At 43.2% G+C, this 15,510-nt stretch overlaps 1 long non-coding RNA gene across 1 annotated transcript in view; it reads right to left on the bottom strand.

Annotated features, from left to right (window-relative positions):
- Positions 1-2,586: 2,586 nt before the first annotated feature.
- LOC144691704 (uncharacterized) overlaps positions 2,587-15,510 on the bottom strand; it is a 163,272-nt gene continuing 150,348 nt past the window's right edge. The window contains exon 3 of the long non-coding RNA XR_013579191.1: positions 2,587-3,467. This is a non-coding gene — a long non-coding RNA (uncharacterized LOC144691704). The remainder of the gene's footprint in view (positions 3,468-15,510) is intronic.

The raw sequence follows: 15,510 nt of genomic DNA on the forward strand, positions 1-15,510 counted from the left end.
ATATCTGAAATAAAAACAGAAAATGCTGGAAAAACTCAGCATGAAGGCCAGGCCGGGTAAGGATGGCAAATTCCCTCCCCTGGAGGACATTAACAAATACGATGGGTTTATACAACAATCCAGTAATTTCATGAGCATCATGAGACCAGCATTTTATTCCAGTCTTTGTTAGAACTTAAACTCCCTCAGTTGCTGTGGTGGGATTCGAACTCATGTCTCCAAAGCATTCGTCCAGGCCTTTGGATTTCAGATGAGACGTTAAATCGATCGAGGCCCCAGTTACCTGCTTGGGTGAATGCAAAAAGTCCCATGGCACTATATTGAAGAAGAACAGGGGAGTCTACGGAAGCAGCTGGGCCAATATTTATTCCTCAATTAACTCACAAAACAGATTGTCCGGTCGTTAGCACATTGCTGTTTGTGGGAGTTTGCTGAGCACAAATTAGCTGCCACGTTTCCTACATTACAACGGTGACTGTACTTCAAAAAGCCATTGGCTTTAAAACTCTTTGAGATGCCCAGCGGTTGTGAAAAGCGCTGAATAAATGCAAGCCTTTCTCTGTTTAGTGGCTGGTCCACTCACCTGTTTTGATGAGGTATCACAGTGGAAATGTTAACCTGTCTTTTGAATGCTGACTGACTTGCTGTGCATTTCCAGAAATTTCTGTTTTTACTTCTAAATTTCAACATTGTGGACTAAGGTGAAATTTGGAAAGGCTTTCAGCTCAAACCAAAAAAAAAGGCTCCTTTCACACAGCCTGTTTTCATTGAGGTGGTACTTTGCACTTTCTGTCCTTATGCCACATTGACTAGTAGCAGTTCCAAGCCTCAACAGAGTCTAGTATTTTTCAGTCTCAAAGCAATCAGCACAGCAGCAAAAGCTCTTGAAACCCTCCATCCCCTGTCCTTCCTCCAAACTCTCCAGTGAACAACCCTCCACCTCAAAGCTTGCGCAGATGTGTTAACCATGCAAATTGATGTTTTTGGAACTGAAAAATGACCAGTAATGTTTGACTGCAGCTTTTCCAGGGGCTCAGAATACACGTTCTGTCTGATCCATGTTGTATGCGCTTTCACGTGGAGGAATATATCCACTCTGCACCTCCAAGTGATGTACAGGACTGGTGGGGGGGGTGGGGGGTGGGGGGTGGGGTGCAGTGGTGCTGGGGGAGGATTTGTCTCAGCCTACACACTGCCTTGACAGAAAACAAAGACCTACTGTACATGTCACTATGAAATCCATTAAGCTGTGGGCAATGTAAGCACTGCATGACACATATTTGTCAGACTAGGCTATCATTTAGCACAAAACAAAAACAGAATTACCTGGAAAAACTCAGCAGGTCTGGCAGCATCGGTGGAGAAGAAATCAGTTAACGTTTCGAGTCTTCATGACCCTTCGGCAGAACTGAAGCATAGTTAGGAGAGAGGTGAAATATAAGCTGGTTTAAGGTGGGGGGGCGGGGGAGAGAGAAGTTGAGGGTGTGGTGAGTGTGGTTGAAGTTTTTCCAGGTAATTCTGTTTTTGTTTTGGATTTCCAGCATCCGCAGTAGCTTTTAGCTTTTTGTTTTTATCATTTAGCACCTTGTTTTGTGCCTTTATTTGCCATGGTGGTCACAGTGTTGAAAGATAACTATGTGAAGCTAAATGTGCCAGGAGCTGTGGCAATTCCTTGCATATATTTCTATGAAATTAGCTGCTCTATTGAAGGAATAATAGTGTCAGCCTTGGCTCAGTGGTAGCATTCTTACCTTTAAGTCACAAGGTTGTGGGTTCAATACTCCACTCCAGAGACTTCAGCACTGGTACTGTCAGAGGAGATGTTAAACCAAGGTCTCATCTGCCTTCTCAGGTGGATGCAAAATGTTGCTATTTTGACGAGGGGCAGAGGAGTTTTTCCTGGTGTTCTGGCCAATATTTATCACTCAACTTATATCACTAAAACAGATCACCTGGTCACTATCACATTGCTGTTTGCGGAATCTGTTGTGTGCAAATTAACTGCTGCATTTCCTACACTACAATTGCCCCTTCCCTTCAAAAGTGTTTCGTTGACTGTAAAGCATTCGGAGCACCCTGAAGTTATGTCAGGCACAGTATAAATGTACATCCTTTCTTAACCATTTGACAAGACAGAGATTGACTGCTATTGGGCGCAAGTTTCTTTTCTTTATTGGTTCCATAATTCTTTAGAAGCTCTTAGTTGAGCACGTATCATTCATAACAAATTAATCTTCTATATTGAAACTCTTTTCATTTTACCATTCTTGTAAATCTTTATAATGGCTTCTTTCTGACTTGTGGAAAAATGAACTTCTCAGTAAGGCATTTGGAATCACATTTTGCATAGCTATCCAAGAATCTCAACAATTTGGCACCGTTCAATATTTATATATTTTCCTTTATATGTATTATCAGCAAAAATCCAGGAGTTATTTTAAAAAACAGAGTCCTCTGGATGGGCAGCGCTGCTTCCTCTTAATATAACACATCCATCATCAGCTTTGTTGGAGGACTCTTTATTTTTCTTTTGACTTTTGGATTCAGTCTGCCTCGGATACACAATGCTACGTGCCCCTTAGCCAGTGGTAAGTGGGTTTGGACTTTGTTTTGGTCAGACTGGCATTTGCACTGGAGTAACAAGATACATTATTTCACTCTTTGAAAGCGGCAATAAATGTTCCTGCAGAAAGCTATGAAAAATGCAATGCAATTATAAATTGATTGATGGAATCAGTTCCAGGGTAAGGGTCATTTTAGAAATAACGAGAAGGATTACAGGAGGGAGGGGGCAGCAGTCAGTCATCATGCACTAAGCACAGGCTTGCCAACTCTCCAGGGTTGCCCTGAAGTCGCCAGGAATAAAGGTTAATCTCTTGGACATAGCTGAAACAAGTCAGGAGAAAAATTAAAGGGGCATTAAAAATGTGTTTTCTACATTGAACCTTGAGTTTAATAATTTTAGAAACCTTGAAAATGGCCATTTGGTTACAGAGGACCATTGGAGGTGAGTGTTCTTCTGATGAAACCTCCAGGAATATATCTGACCAGAGTTGACAACCCCATCTATGTGACAGCCAATGATACCTTGTAATTTCCTCTCTTACAACAGTTAATGTACTTGAAAGAGCTTCATTGGCTGCAAAGTGCTTTGGAACATCCTAAGGTTGTGAAAGGCACTGGCTAAATGCAAGGTTTTCCCTGCGTTCTTTGGGGAAAATGCCTAAAGTCCTGCAAAAGGAGCGTAGGGGACTAGAAATGTGGCATTAGCTCATTTCACAGAGGCTTCAATTTGCCTTTATTATGGATCAGATCTTTCTCTTTGTCTCCTGTGCCAATCAAGACCAGGCTGTCATCCACCTTTCCACCAGCCACCCGCTCTTGCAGTCACTCCTTCTCCAGAAACTCTCCGCTTCAGTGTTAAGAGCTTAGGGTGATACTATTGCAATAACTCCCCTTGTGACATTCTATAATAGGGAAGGATAAGCCCACAAGAACATAAAGTAGGAACGAGAGTCAGCCATTTGGCCCCTTGAGCTAGCTCTGTTATTCAAAAAGATCATGGTGGATCTTCTACCTTCGTTACATTTTCCTGCATTACTGGTGTATCCCTTAATTCTCTTAGTGCCCAAAAATCTGTAGATTTCTGACGTGAATATACTCAATGACTAAGCATCTACAGCAGAGAATTTCATAGGCTCATAAAAGGATCATAAGGTTCATCTCATGCAGTCCTAAATGGTCAACTCCTTATTCTGACACCCCTAGTTCTAGACTCCAAAGCCAAGGGGAACATCTTCCCAGCATCTACACCTTCAAGCTCCAAAGAATATGTTTCAATCAGGTCACCTCTCATTCTGCTAAACTGCTGGGAATATTGTTCTAGTCTACTCAATCTCCCCTCATAGGACAATTCCCTCATCCCAGGAACATGCCGAGTGAATTTTCAATGCACTCTCCCTAGGATAAGTACATCTTTCCTTAGGTAAGGAGGCCAAAACTGCGCATATTACTACAGGTGTGGTCTCACCAAGGCCCTATGCCAGGGGCGGGGAACCCGCGGCCCGGGGCCAGATTCAGCCTGTTGCAGTTTTTCATCCGGCCTATGGTAAGACATCAAAATCCGGTTCCCCCCATCGTGTGTTGCACTCTGGGCCAGCCGCTGCCATATTCTGATGCCTGAGGCTCGGCTATAATAGCCGAGGCCCAGGCTGTGGGGAGAGAGCGAGGCCCGAGATCCAGATGCAGGAGCGCAGCAGGACAGGGCAGGGTGTTGCCGACTGCCAATTGAGTGGTGAAATGCGAGTAACCTGGGGCGGGGGATAAAGGGAGCAGAACACCTGGCTCCATTGGCGGCTCCCCTCCCCTCCACTTCCCAACTCCTTTGTTGTCCCGTGACAGGGGCTCAGCCCCTGCAAACTGAGGAAGAAGCCCAGGCTCCAGGCCCAGGTCCAGCCTCAAACTGGGAATTGCCCAGAGCCTTGGGTTGTTGAGACAGAGTGGAAAAGGAGAGAAAGAGAGAGTGACAGAGAGTTAAAGGAGAGAGAGAGAGAGTCAGAAAGGAGAGAAAGAGAGAGACAGAAAAGCCAGGTGCCAGTAGCAACATTACCAGTGCCAGCAGACAAGGCTCATTAAGGAAAAAGCAAACTCAGCCATTGCATTGAAATGGTGGGTGAATTGAACATTTTGGTATTCTCTCCAAAAAAAAATTAAGTTGGTTTTTAGGTGTGAATGGCCCATGATAAGAAAAAAGTTCTCCACCCCACCCTGTACAATAATAGTAAGACATCTTTAGTCTTATACTTTGATACTTATGTACCATTTGTTTTCACGATTTCTTGCTGTACCTGCATGTTTCTGTGATCTGTGCGCAAGGACACAGTAAACAACAACGGGCAGGATTTTACATCCCGTGGGCGGACGCGCGCCCGACCTGATCGGGTATAAAATAGAGCGCGATAGCGTCGGGCGAGCATCCCGGTGTCATCGCGCACTTGCGTAATATTTTGGTCAGCGGACGCATGCAGGAGTCAGCAGCGTGCCCGCCGACAATGAAGAGGCCTATTAAGGCCATTAATGTATTAATTAAGTGTGATTTTTCGCTGCCCGTCCAACATTACGGTCAACGGGTGGGCGAATCGGCCAGACGGCCCTTTCATTTTTGAAGAAACGTGATCCAGGACAGGATGAGATTTCCGATATTAATTTTAAAAAATTAAAATGTTCTGGCCGAATTTTTATAATCTATGTGTTCACGCGAGGGAGTCTGACGTGTAGACATTTTTTCCTGCAATTCCAAATCTTTATTTCATGGTTTAACATTCTCTGCCTTCCGGGAGCTTTCATTGCCTGCTCCCCGCGCATGTGCAGACTTCAGCGCTCACCCTCCTCCCGCCCCCACCCCGGCAGCGCTGAGCCTTTCAGCGCACATTTCAGGCTGGCTGCTCGTTGATTGGCCAGCCGGCTTGAAATTGCGGTCAGGGGCCAATCGCGGGCAGTGACCCGTTTCCCGTCTGCTCCTGGGTCCGCCCACTGCATCCGCCCGACGGTCCAAAAATCCTGCCCAGCATTTTCCAGTCTCTCAGCATTTAAAAAGTATTCTGCTTTTCTATTCTTCCTACCAAAGTGGATAACTTCAGGTTTCTCCGCATAATATTCTACCTGACCCATTTAATCTATTTGCTCCCTCTTCAAGTCCTCCTCACAGCTACTTTCCCACTAGCCGTGCATCATCTACAAACATGGATACAGTACGCTCAGAGCCCTCATCTAAGTTGTTAATATGGTTTGTGTCGTAAGGGTGGCCGAGTTGTTACTAGTGTTGGTAGAGTTGAACTGCAGACACTTCTTTGGTGGAAACATTAAGTTTATTTACAATATACTCAGCAACAATTACACATGTGCTTTCAACTCCAACTCTATCTCTACACGGTCTGCTGAGGGAGCCTGTGCTACTCTCCTATTGTTTAGTACAGGTCATGTGACCTTCCTTAACAAGTATTATCCTTAAGGGTACATTACACACTAAATAAAACCATAATTACTACATTCCTCCCCCTTTAACTCAGCTATACATATTATATTTACAAGTGCAAATTTTTCACGACACTATAATATTTACACTGGGTAAGGAATTTACAAATTCAGTCTTTCAGGTGGTTTCCTGGTATGTGTGGAATGTTGCAGCTCCACAACTTCAGACTCTTTGTCAGGAACCTCCTTTTCCGGAGTTGTCTGAACATCAGGTGCTTCGGTGGGCACTTGCAGTTCTGTATCCTCAACTCTTACAGGAACATCAGACATGTCAGTCCTGGGTTAAGTATCCTAAACAGGAAACACAAACCCAGTCATGGTCACTGGTGGAACCAAATCTTGGCGATTTGTCTCTCTCTTCCTTAAATGGTCCACATGTTTACGGATGGTTCAGCCTTCCACCTCCACGTGGTGTGATACAGGTCCAGTCACCGCACTTATTTCACCCGGTAACCACTTTGGTCCTTCTCCGAAGTTCTTCAGTTATACCGGCTCTCCCACGGTAAATTTCTTCTTGTAGCTATGCCAGTTGTGCTTAGCTTTCTGGCTTACCTGATTCCTTTCCACCTTCCCCCCTAAATTCGGCATTATTAACCTCAATCTCATCCTGAGACGGTGTTTTAATAATAACTCTGCAGGTGTGACACCTGTTGTTGTATGAGGGGTAGTCCTGTAATGATAAAGAAAGCGTGCTAGCTTGGTTGTCAAGGAATCGCCAGTTAGCTTTCTCATGCCTGCCTTGAACGTTTGAAACATCCTTTTGGCCAATCTGTTTGAGGAAGGGTGGTACGGTGCAGTTTTTACAGGACTAATGCTGTTGAGGCTGATAAACCGTTGAAACTCAGCACTTGTAAATGCCGTGCCATTATCAGAAACAACTACTTCTGGTAGTCCATAAATGGCTAATTAGTATTTCTGTATCTTCTTTCTACATGCCTTCTTCTTTCTAGCACAGACTTTAATCTCAGCCTTCTTTTTGACTTCACTATTGGCCAGACTTCTCTCAGATGCAAGCTCACCTTGTCAGAGCTCAGTGGCTGAGTCTCCCAAAATTTCATTATCCGCCTGCTTCTAGGAAAATTCTGGACTTTTGCTTCCAAAGCCTCTTTGACTTCATTTAGCTGATTCTTCAACTCTTCCAACTCTTTTTTGTATTTGTTTGCTGCTGCCTGGAAAATTGAACACTGTTGTGTCTTCTCTGCCAACTGATTCTTCAGTTTGTTCGGAGAAGTGCTGAATTCTTTGTTTCTCTTCATACTTTTCCAGAAGTACAAACTCTGACCTGAGGGAATCTCGTAGTGTGTGAAGGTCTTTCAACAGGTTTTCTTTTCTTTTTCCCTGCGAAGGTTCCTCACCATGTCTTGAACTTTGTCATTAAGCAGTGTCTCTTCGAGTTTCTTCTGCTGTTCTTCCAGGTTTTGGCTTAAGGCAGCCTGTATTTCTTCTGGTTGTTGAGTCCTTACACACCTTTTTCAAAACAGGAATGCTTCCAGCTTCCTTTTGGAATCTCAGTCGCCAATCAAGGTTGATTTCCCTTTGCCAATTTCGCCCTAGAAGCCATGGTCCTCTGCCTCTCAATACTAACACTGGTAGTGACACAATTACTCTGCTTATGCCTTTTACTTGAATGTCTTCACAAGCCCATGTTTTGAGCTTGGCAGCTGTTTCTTCGAAAATTAATTGATGTTCACCATTATTCAGATATCTGAAGGTATGTTCCCCAATTACTGTAGTGGAAGCCCCCATGTCCACTTCCATTCTAACAGGTTTGCCATTTACTTTCACTGTGACAGATGTTGGTCCTGTCTTTCCAACTTTCAGCTTAAACAATGAGTAAAGTCTGAATTTGTTGTTTCTGGCTCTTCTCCATTGTAGATTTCATTGGGTTTCTTCTTTTGTTTACAAGGAATCTTTCCTTGCAATGCCTCATTATATGTCCATTTCTGTGACAATAGTAGCATTCAATTTTTTTAAAACTGCCAATCTCTAAAAGACTGCTTGTTCACACGTCTAATAAGATTACTCTTCGATTTCACTGCTAAGTTATTTTTATTTGTTCTTCGGCTGTTTTCCGCTTCTCGGCAGAATCTTGCATTTTCGTGCCCTTTTCAGCTGGGGTTTCCCACCCGATGTGGAGGACGGCGCCATTTTGTGCAGCCTGTGTTGCTTTTGAATCTCTTACTGCGCTTTCCATGGTCAGCGCTATCTCTAGCACCTCCTTGAAATCCAAATTCACTTCAGACAATAATCTTTTCTGAATAGTGTCTTCTTTCACACCACACACTAAACCATCTCTGAGCATGTCATTCAGAGTCGTACCAAACTCACAATATTCCATTAGCTGCTCCAAATTTGTCACATAGCATGCAATTGTCTCACCCGGGGCTCTATTTAGTCAATTAAACCTGAACCTTTGCATCATGACTGAGGGCTTTGGTTGATAATGACCCTTCACGAGGCCCACCAATTCACTGAAATTTTTGGAATCTGGGCCACTGGGTGCTGTCAAACTTCAAATCAAACCATAGGTTTTGCTCCCACAAGTACTTTAGAGGATCGCTCGCCTCTTCTCTTGCCCCGTATTCTCGCTTGCTTGAAAAAAGAATATGAGGCGTTCTATGTAATGAGACCAATCATCTGTGGCTGGTTCAAAAGGATCAATTCTCCAAAACTGGCATTTTGAGAGAGGATAGCTTCTTTAATTCTAATGGAGCTTGCTACTTACAATCACTGGGTGAGGTACAGTGCCAATTTCTTCCTAACTTGATTTCTTCTGTTCAATCCTGTTTTATCCTCATCGCCAGTTTGTTGTAAGGGTGGCTGAATTGCTACTATTGTTGAGAGAGTTGATCTGCAGACACTTCTTGGGTGGAAACATTAATATATACAATATACACAGCAACAACTACACACATGCTTTCAACTCCAACTTTATCTCCACACTGACTGCTGAGGTAACCCATGCTATTCTCCTATTGGTTACTACTGATCATGTGATCTTCATTAACAAGTATTATTCTTAAAGGTACATTACACACTAAATAAAACCATAATTACTACAGTTTGTAAATAGCTGAGGCCGCATCACTGATCCTTAATTTGTAGTACTCTACCATTTACAGCCTGCTAACCTGAAAATGACCCATTTAATCCTTCTCTCTGGTTTCTGCTATTAACCTCAATCTATGCTAATATATTAACCCCAATCCCATGGGCCCAGCCTTAATCTTGTGTAACAGCCTCTTGCGTGGCACTTTATTGAATGCTTTTGGAAAATGCAAACACACAACATCCACTGGTTCTCCCTTATCCATCCTCCTTGTCAGGGCTAGGGAGAGAAATCATGGGCCCTGGTGCTTCTCCTATTTACAAATTGCTTGTACCCTCTACACCCCCAATCCTCCACCTCAATCATGCATGATATGTTTTCCTCTTTCAATATTCACCAATCAATTCACCAATCAATCACAGCAAGGCCAAGTAAAATGATAATGCCCACTGTTGGCATCTGGTTACAAATATCATTTGATATATATGTAACATGCGTCATTAATATTAAGAACAGCAATGATATAATGCAGTGTTTGTTTATGTGCACCCCTATCAGTGATCTCATCATGACTATTAAACAAACCAGAAAGTTCAAATTTTACTTTAACAGCATCATGTAATAAATTTGACAGGAAAATATCCATTAGTTATTCATAACACTGTGCAGGCGATAACACCAATTTTGGTGACTGCCTCAGCCCTCATTAACATGTTCTGCACATTGTACCAATGGACACGGTGACAGTAAATTCATATTTGAGGGAAAGATTCAAGACTTGCAATCCAGATAAACTACACAAGATCTTTTCCATTCTGTAGAAGAATTGGAAGACTTTCTCCTGCCTGGGTGCATGATATTATTCAATGTAATTATTTCATAAAAAGGGTGTAATTGGATTGTATGATATTAGTAATCTCACAGGGTAGAAAGGCCAGATGAGTCCTGAGCAAAAAAGTGGAATGATTGAACAACATATGTTTTCACTGTCAGTGAGTAGCATAGGAGCCCTCATGTGACACATGAGCCCTCAGGTGACACAACCTTTAAAAGGCCAGAGGTCGGTTGAGCTCCTATGACATGGGAAGAAGCTCAACATGTATGTTCAAAACTTTAGCATAATGTTTTTTTCTTAAATAATGGACTTTTCTGCTGAACAAAGAAAAGATGACTGCTACAAGTCACCTGACCACAGGGTTGGCCCTTTGTCTGGGAGCTATCCCCAGGAATTTCAAGAACAAAAGAATTATTTTCTCAGCTTCTGGAATTTCACACTTCATTGTACAAACCCCCTGTAATCAACAAAAGTAGAGGAAATACAGGGAGCTGGCTCCCCCATCCTGAACTATAACAAAAGATGGAGACTGAAACTCATTATATTGGAAGAGATGTTATTAACCACCTCATCTCTGTCCTAAGGAGAAACAATGGAATTCTGGCCAGAAGCAAAGAAACTGATTGTTAAACTGCAATGAAACATTAGTAAGCCATGTCACATGACCAAAGCCTCTGACCTTTTGGACAGCTTTAACAGTACATCTTTGGGTTTCGCAGCCCAGTCTGCTGTTTTAACATCCAACCGGTGAGCCACAAAGAAGCAGGCTCTTCCAGGAACAATATGCCCACCTAGCCTGAATCTGCTGGAAGATTTCATACCATTGCCTATAGAGCCGACTCAATCTCTGGATAGCAACTTCATCCTACAGCATCAGCCCCAGAGGTAGAGTGTATTTGCATTTTTTGAATAGAGCATTCAAGAAGTGGGGTGAAAACTTGACACCTATCTAGCAGCTACCAAGCAATATGTTTATATTACTAAGTGAGTCCTACATTCGTGGTCTTCAGCCAGCTGACTTCAAATGCCTACGTGAAAGAATTCCTCATTGGATTGTGACCTTGGACTCTGGAACTCATGTGAACTAACATTGATTTTCTGTGGTCCTTGTACTGTAAACTTCATTCCTCTATCCCCCACCTTTACTGTGTGTGTATGTGCGGAGTGGGACATGGTGAACACTCCTTACGTGGGTTTTGAATGTGGGAAATAAATGAACCTTCTGAGTTAATCCCAACTCGAGTTTGCTGTGGATTATCAGCAATATTGGATCACAAAAACTGAGGGATTGGGAAAACACATTACTACTTATTCTTTAAAAAGACTAATTAAAAACACCTTCTGCTCATGGACAGGTGGTAAGGTGAAATCGGTGCAGTTCGACTGTCTCTGTCCTGTCCATAACAGAAATTGGGAACGCATGTCCGGGAAAGACCCATTCAAAGCAAAAGTTGATCAAACAAGAGAATCTGACCAAAAATTTGAGCAGAGTCCAAATGGTAAGACAGCCAAATCTGATAGAAAAAGACCCGACTGGAAGCCAAGAGGGAAAATCCAGTGGCTGGAACGATTTCTTTAAACACAGGAAATGACCATGGCAAATTCCTTTCTCCTAACACTGAGAAAATGACAACTTTTGATGTACGGGTAAAGCAAGGAGACATAACCAGCGAAACATTAGCATCCCTAAGCGCAACTGAAAGCTGTAGCTAGGGAGGTACAGTTGAAACTACCCAGTAAGGTGCAAAGAAGTGACTGAGCCCGTTGCTGGCCCAGCACTTGGACCTCACTTGTCAAGTAGAGCAGGTAGACAAGGAGTCCAATCCCGACTCCGAATTCACCCCCCCCCCTAGCCAAACTCGAGCTGGAAAAGCTCAGAGTACAGCTAGAGTTTCAGGAAAGGGAAAGAGAGAGAGAGAACAAGAGAGGGAAAAAGAGAAAGGGAGAGGGAAGAATTCCAGCTCTGAAAATTGGAAATGGAGTTAGCGGCTTAAAGGGAGAGAGAAACCAGACAGCTAGAAGCTGTGAGGGAAAACCTCTCTTTACCCGGTAACAGCCCCTATCTCCTTACCCCAGAACCACTCTCTGAGGCCCTTAAGTGCACTAGATTCATTCCCAAATTCAAAGACTGACATGGAATCATTTGTCACCACTTTTGAGAAAGTAGCAGGACAGCTAAAATGGCCTTCAGCTATCAATTAATATAATATTTTGGAAAACATTTTTTTTCTTTTAAAATAGAGGTTTAGTCTGCAGGTATGTCTTAATTGGATTAACATCAGCTAGTCCGGGTGCTTTGATATGTACTGGTTTGAGATGTAAACAGAGAGGTAGAGTGTATTTGCATTTTTTGAATAGAGCATTCAAGAAGTGGGGTGAAAACTTGACACTTATCTAGCAGCTACCAAGCCATATGTTTATATTACTAATAAAATTGGTACTATGAAAGGGGTTTCATTGTTAAAAGGTAAAGTTCAAAGAGGTTGTTGATACAATGAGAGTTTGAATTCAATCAGTGGTGGTAGGTATAACTTCAGTAGTTTTCGGGTGTGCAGGCAGAGGCAATGTAAGATCAAAAGGCAGCTGCAAGTCTCCAACTGGCTCCACAGTGAAAAGAACCTCATTTTGAATTCGTAAGGTGAAAATGCTTTGCCTAGTTAAAAGCAAAAAACTGCGGATGCTGGAAATCGAAAACAAAAACAAAAATACCTGGAAAAACTCAGCAGGTCTGGCAGCATCTGTGGAAGAGAGCACAGTTAACGTTTCGAGTCCGCATGACTCTTTAACAGAACTAAGGAAAAATAGAAAAGGGGTGAAATATATATTAAATTAATTGAAACATTTCATTAATTTACAAAGGTTAAAATAAATACACATGGCTGCAAATCACTACTATCATAACTTTTAACAAACTCCCAAACTAATCTCCCATCAAGGCAATAGCAATCCAAAGACCTAACCAAACACTAGGCAAAGCATAAACAAAAATACCTGGAAAAACTCAGCAAGTTAGAATATATATTTCACCCCTTTTCTATTTTTCCTTAGTTCTGTTGAAGAGTCATGCGGACTCGAAACGTTAACTGTGCTCCCTTCCACAGATGCTGCCAGACCTGCTGAGTTTTTCCAGGTATTTTTGTTTATGCTTTGCCTAGTGTTTGGTTAGGTCTTTGGATTGCTATTGCCTTGATGGGAGATTAGTTTGGGAGTTTGTTAAAAGTTATGATAGAGTGTGCTTTGTAGCCATGTGTATTTATTTTAACCTGTGTAAATTAATAAAATGTTTCAATTAGTTTAATGTAAAACCTCAAGAACTGATGGTCTGATTTCTGAATTTAGAGTCGCATCTCAAATATAACACTTAAAATTATAAGTTTTGACGATTGTTCAGAAGTTTCCCTCTGGGATTTTTAAATAACTCCTCTTTACCAACTGCATCGGTCATTACACTGGACATTTTTAATCCAAGGGCAGCTGTCAGGGAGAGCCCAAGAAGTTGACTCCATGTTGACTCTGATGTTTCCTCTAATTATGAACAGACCAAGGCTGCAATCCTCAGTGCCTAAGAGTTAGTCCCGGATGCATATCGACAGCAATTCTGGAATGCTCGTAAGAAACCCACACAAACCTAAATTGAGTTTGAATGTCTGAAACAAATTTGCATTCAACCGGTGGGCCTGATCTTTAAAAATCCCACACACATACAAGTGACTTGATATTGTTCCTGGAATTCAAAAACTGCTTACCCTCTGGCCTATGGATGCACTTAGAGGAGCAGAGAACCCTCACAGCCAGGGGTGCAGCAGTCACAGCAGATACCTATGACCCTCACCCATAGGCTTGGAAATTCAGGCAGACCCTTTGCAAACCATCCCCATGACCATTGAAAAGATAAGATGGGCAACGTAGTTGGGAAAGACCCTCCATCTAGAAAGAAAAATACAAATGGGACTGCGAGATGACCCCCTGCAGCCCAAAAAATGAACACCGGGAGACAGGTGTGTTCCCATTGTCATAAAATAGGCCTTTCCAGGACTGAGTGCTGGAGGTTGAGAGCTCCATAAGAGTGGTCACCCGAAGGACACCCTAATGGGCATCGCAGCAGAGCAGGCAGGGGCCCTCGCTGAGGAAACTTACTCCTTGGAGGGCACGGCACTCTGTGTGGCCGAGCCGGACAAACTCCCAGAGAGCTTTCAGAGCTTAGTCCTTTCAGGAATAGTGTCCCCGTACCTGTCCCAGGTAGTGAGCAAGTCCGTGGTACTGCTCCGGGACACAGTGGCAACTCAGTCCTTAATGTTGGAGAGAAACATAAGCTTACCCACCCCCGCTAATTCCTCCTTGAAGGCCAAGGCACTGGTCAGTGGAGTGGGAGGAGGATCCGCGTTTGTCCCCCTCCATAGGGTCCACCTACAGTGTGACCTAGCCTCAGGCCCTGCAACGGGAGGAATTATCCCCGAACAATCAGTTGCAGAAATCGATTTCGCTCTCAGAAATGATTTGGCTGGCAGCAAAGTGTTAGCTAGCAAACTAACTAGGAAGTTAAACAAACTAGGAACGACCAGTCAAATTTAAAATAGACCCACAGAATGACCCGGAAATTGGGTTGGCAGATACATCCTTCCCAGAGTTAAATAGGGAACAGAGAAGCGCCAGAGCAGGATAAGAGATGGTGAGGGAGGTACCCCACTTCGTCAAAGGACCTAAGGGGAGGCAAATTGTTAAAGCAGGAAAAATAAAGGTTAAATAATTGCCTGAACTATGGGTGGTAGAAACCTTCTTTCCAGGTTTAAATAGGGACAAAGGGACTTCCCAAACAGACAAGCAGATACCAAGTGAGATGGTTCACACAGCTGACAAGCCACAAGGGTGTATAGCAGGAGCTGAACATCCACGTGAGGGCAGAGGTGTTCCAGGTGACATGGAACAACTTAGGGGAACGCCCATTTCCAAGCCAAAGGAACGAGCTAATGAGCCAATGATTGATTTAGCTGATAGCTTCATGGCAAATTGAAAGGGAAGTTCCCAAATAGACCCAGAAAGACTAAGGGTGATGCTTCACTTAGTTGAAAAGCGACAGGGGGGTACAATGAGAGCTGAATATCCATAAAGGGCAATAGTGTTCCAGAAGACATGGAACTGCTTAGAGAAAAACTCATTCCCAAAACAAAAGAGGAAACGAGGAACCTCAAGGATGAATGGCAGGGAGACATAGGTGCAGCCCAGATTGAACCCCCTACTATCCAACTGACCAACAGAGAAATTCCAAAGAGATTGGACCCCATACCTTAATGCGAATTCGTGTGGCAACCTGACAGGACTGCCGACTGCATTTAAAAAACCCAAAAAGATAAACTAGGCTGCACCAGCTTGGCTCTACCTGGAATGGGTGTGGGACATACCCCTTCCATAGGGAAACATCCATATCATTTGGGCCCAGAAAGGCTGGCCCAGATTTGGGAAAAAGTCAACCACATGTTGCAATACCAGCCAATGGAGCCCAGCAACAATAACTGGAACATGCCAGTTGTGCTCATGCGCAAGCCAGACACTGAACCAGAATTCCTGAAGAAGGCCAAAATCCCATTAAAAAAAA

This window comes from Cetorhinus maximus, chromosome 1 (genome assembly GCF_964194155.1).
Source record: "Cetorhinus maximus chromosome 1, sCetMax3.hap1.1, whole genome shotgun sequence".
Taxonomy (NCBI): domain Eukaryota; kingdom Metazoa; phylum Chordata; class Chondrichthyes; order Lamniformes; family Cetorhinidae; genus Cetorhinus; species Cetorhinus maximus.